Below are 5,000 nucleotides of genomic sequence, written 5' to 3' on the forward strand. Positions count from 1 at the left end.
AAAACGTTCAAGTAATATGTATATATTTCTCGACGTTCCGGGCGTATAGTGCATTCAAAAACCCGCGAAAGACGCAGAAGACTCGCACGCGTGGAAACGACGGGGATATATTTTGTATCCTACCCGATACTGAATCCATCGCGTGCAGTCGACCCTCGCGTTCTTCCGATCAGACGCATCTATTGTTGCGCGCATGTTTTCGCGTCGCATCGCGCGAAACGTTGCACGAATCGTACCGATCGATCGATTGAAAGCAAATAATGAAAAAAGACTTCACAGCTGGCTCTTTGCCGGTCATTCGTCCCATGTTATCTCTTGCCGCGAAATTGGCGCGCAAGAGTTGGGTGTCAGACGCGCGGCTTTAAAACGAGCTTCACGGCCGGTCCCTTCGTTACCGCTTTCGTTCTTTCTCTCGGAACGACCATGAACGAACACGACGAGCGACGCTACGGCATACACACGTCCACGGATTCGATTAAAAAAACAGACTTCACAGCTGGCTCTTTGCGGTCATTCGTCCCATATTATCTCTTGCCGCGAAATTGGCGCGCAAGAGTTGGGTGTCAGACGCACGGCTTTAAAACGAGCTTCACGGCGGTCCTCTCAATTCCGTGTACGGTACACGCAAGATGCGGGTTCCACTTCCAGACTACCCGGTCCCTTCTCTCTACGAGAATCGATAGTAGAAGAACGGCTCGAAAACGCGTCTCAGAGACTAGGGGAAAAGAAGCGGTATGCGAGCGAAACGAAAACGCATTATGGAAACGTCGCGAAACAATGTTCGACGGTTGCTCGGTTCCAATCGTGCGGCCGTTTCAATTTCTCGTGCGCTTCACCGTCCCTCCGTAACTCTGGCCGATCGCGTATACCGAAGAGCCGACACGCGCAAAAACCACAGGCATTGTATACTGTGTATATATATATATATATGTTACAGTCACAGCCTTCGCGCGTTTTACTCTCCGACGCGGGGTTTCCACGACGAAAGAGAGACAGTTTCGTGGCGGGTGACTCGGCCGAATCGCTACGACGGGTATTTCTATTATAGAACGAATCATCGCCACCCTTTACCAGTGCCCGACGAAGGAATCACAAGGTCATCTGGAGTTTACAATGCCAGCGACGGTAATTCCAACGAAGACCCGATAAGTCAACTCATCGTTCTATTTCTCCCCGTACAGAAAAGCGAATCGACGCTAATGCACCTCGCGCAAGCACGAACGTTCTCTTCGCGTGGATCGTCCCATCGTCCAAAGATGTAAAGACGCATTGGAGATCGTGGTCTCTGGCGGGCTCATTGCACGCCCCACTGCATATCTTTCCTCGAATCGAGAATGATTCGTCCACTAAGGCTGCGAAACTACGCGTCGAGGAAACTAGGGGAAAGAAGCGGGATGCGAGCGAAACGACAATACATTATGGAAACGTCGCGAAACAATGTTCGGCGGTTGCTCGTTTCCTCCTGCGGACGTTTCATTGCTCGGGCGCTTCACGTCCCTCCGTAACCTTCGCGCGATCGCGTGCCCCGGAGAGCCGGCAACCGGTGAACCACAGGCGTATAAACTATAGTCTTCTATAGCAAGCCTTCGGCGGTTACTCTCCGACGCGGGGATTCCACGACGAGAGAGAATTTCGTGGCGGGTGACATCGGTCGAAACGCTACGACGGGTATTTCTATTATAGAACGAATCATCGCCACCCTTTACCAGTGCCCGACGAAGGAATCACAAGGTCATCTGGAGTTTACAATGCCAGCGACGGTAATTCCAACGAAGACCCGATAAGTCAACTCATCGTTCTATTTCTCCCCGTACAGACAAGCGAATCAACGCTATCGCACCTCACGCATGCACGAACGTTCTCTTCGCGTGAATCGTCCCATCGTCGAAAGATATAGCCGCTTGGAGATCGTGGCCCATCAAGTTCTTCCGTAACTCCTGCGCGATCGCGTACCCCGGAGAGCAGGCAACCGGTGAACCACAGGCGTATAAACTATAGTCTTCTATAGCAAGCCTTCGCGTTTACTCTACGACGCGGGGATTCCACGACGAGAGAGATTTTCGTGGCGGGTGACACGGCCGAATCGCTACGACGGGTATTTCTATTATAGAACGAATCATCGCCACCCTTTACCAGTGCCCGACGAAGGAATCACAAGGTCATCTGGAGTTTACAATGCCAGCGACGGTAATTCCAACGAAGACCCGATAAGTCAACTCATCGTTCTATTTCTCCCCGTACAGAAAAGCGAATCGGCGCTATCGCACCTCACGCAAGCAGGAATGATCTCTTCGCGTGGATCGTCCCATCGTCGAAAGATGTAAGACGTACAGAAATCGTGGTCCATCACGATTATTCGTAACTCTCCGAGTCGCGTATCTGAGAGTAGGGCAAACGGAGAACCACAGGCATAAATAATACTATATATTTCTTATATAGTTAGCCTTCGCGTTTTACTCTCCGACATGGGGATTCCACGACGAGAGAGAGTTTCGTGGCGGGTGACTCGGCCGAATCGCTACGACGGGTATTTCTATTATAGAACGAATCATCGCCACCCTTTACCAGTGCCCGACGAAGGAATCACAAGGTCATCTGGAGTTTACAATGCCAGCGACGGTAATTCCAACGAAGACCCGATAAGTCAACTCATCGTTCTATTTCTCCCCGTACAGAAAAGCGAATCGACGCTATCGCACCTCGCGCGAGCACGTAACTACTCTTCGCGTGGATCGTCCCATCGTCGAAAGATGTAAGACGCACGGAAATCGTGGCCCATCAACGTTTTTTTGTAACTCTGCCGATCGCGTATCACAGAGCCGAGACGCACATACCACAGGCGTATAATACCGTTTTCTTTCGTATGGTAAGCCTTCGCGTTTACTCTTCGGCGCGGGGTTTCCACGTCGAGAGAGACTTTCGTGGCGGGTGACATCGGTCGAAACGCTACGACGGGTATTACTATTATAGAACGAATCATCGCCACCCTTTACCAGTGCCCGACGAAGGAATCACAAGGTCATCTGGAGTTTACAATGCCAGCGACGGTAATTCCAACGAAGACCCGATAAGTCAACTCAACGTTCTATTTCTCCCCGTACAGAAAAGCGAATCGACGCTGTTGCACCTCACGCAAGCACGAACGTTCTCTTCGCGTGGATCGTCCCATCGTCGAAAGATGTAAGACGCACGGAAATCGTGGCACATCACGTGTTTTCGGAACTCTGTCGACCGCGTATCTCAGAGACGACGCGCGCGAACCACTGGCATATACTATTATATATCGCGTTTTACCCTCCGACGCGGGGATTCCACGACGAGAGAGAGTTTCGTGAGCGGGTTGACTCGGAAGAAACGCTACGACGGGTATTTCTATTGTAGAACGCATCATCGCCACCCTTTACCAGTGCCCGACGAAGGAATCACAAGGTCATCTGGAGTTTACAATGCCAGCGACGGTAATTCCAACGAAGACCCGATAAGTCAACTCAACGTTCTATTTCTCCCCGTACAGAAAAGCGAATCGACGCAATCGCACCATACGCGTGCACGTAAACAACTCTTCGCGTGGATCGTCCCATCGTCGAGAGACGTAAGTTTTCATAGTATGAATTCGCGTTTTACTCTCCGACGCGGGGATTCCACGACGAGAGAGAGTTTCGTGAGCGGGTTGACTCGGAAGAAACGCTACGACGGGTATTTCTATTATAGAACGAATCATCGCCACCCTTTACCAGTGCCCGACGAAGGAATCACAAGGTCATCTGGAGTTTACAATGCCAGCGACGGTAATTCCAACGAAGACCCGATAAGTCAACTCAACGTTCTATTGCTCCCCGTACAGAAAAGCGAATCGACGCAATCGCACCATACGCGTGCACGTAACAACTCTTCGCGTGGATCGTCCCATCGTCGAGAGACGTAAGTTTCCATACTATGAATTCGCGTTTTACTCTCCGACGCGGGGATTCCACGACGAGAGAGAGTTTCGTGAGCGGGTTGACTCGGAAGAAACGCTACGACGGGTATTTCTATTATAGAACGAATCATCGCCACCCTTTACCAGTGCCCGACGAAGGAATCACAAGGTCATCTGGAGTTTACAATGCCAGCGACGGTAATTCCAACGAAGACCCGATAAGTCAACTCAACGTTCTATTACTCCCCGTACAGAAAAGCGAATCGACGCAATCGCACCATACGCGTGCACGTAACAACTCTTCGCGTGGATCGTCCCATCGTCGAGAGACGTAAGTTTCATAGTAAGCCTTCGGCGTTTTACTCTCCGACGCGGGGATTCCACGACGAGAGAGAGAGTTTCGTGAGCGGGTTGACTCGGAAGAAACGCTACGACGGGTATTTCTATTATAGAACGCATCATCGCCACCCTTTACCAGTGCCCGACGAAGGAATCACAAGGTCATCTGGAGTTTACAATGCCAGCGACGGTAATTCCAACGAAGACCCGATAAGTCAACTCAACGTTCTATTTCTCCCCGTACAGAAAAGCGAATCGACGCAATCGCACCATACGCGTGCACGTAAACAACTCTTCGCGTGGATCGTCCCATCGTCGAGAGACGTAAGTTTTCATAGTATGAATTCGCGTTTTACTCTCCGACGCGGGGATTCCACGACGAGAGAGAGTTTCGTGAGCGGGTTGACTCGGAAGAAACGCTACGACGGGTATTTCTATTATAGAACGCATCATCGCCACCCTTTACCAGTGCCCGACGAAGGAATCACAAGGTCATCTGGAGTTTACAATGCCAGCGACGGTAATTCCAACGAAGACCCGATAAGTCAACTCAACGTTCTATTACTCCCCGTACAGAAAAGCGAATCGACGCAATCGCACCATACGCGTGCACGTAACAACTCTTCGCGTGGATCGTCCCATCGTCGAGAGACGTAAGTTTCCATACTATGAATTCGCGTTTTACTCTCCGACGCGGGGATTCCACGACGAGAGAGTGTTTCGTGAGCGGGTTGACTCGGAA

Source organism: Nomia melanderi, unplaced genomic scaffold (genome assembly GCF_051020985.1).
Source record: "Nomia melanderi isolate GNS246 unplaced genomic scaffold, iyNomMela1 scaffold0435, whole genome shotgun sequence".
NCBI lineage: Eukaryota > Metazoa > Arthropoda > Insecta > Hymenoptera > Halictidae > Nomia > Nomia melanderi.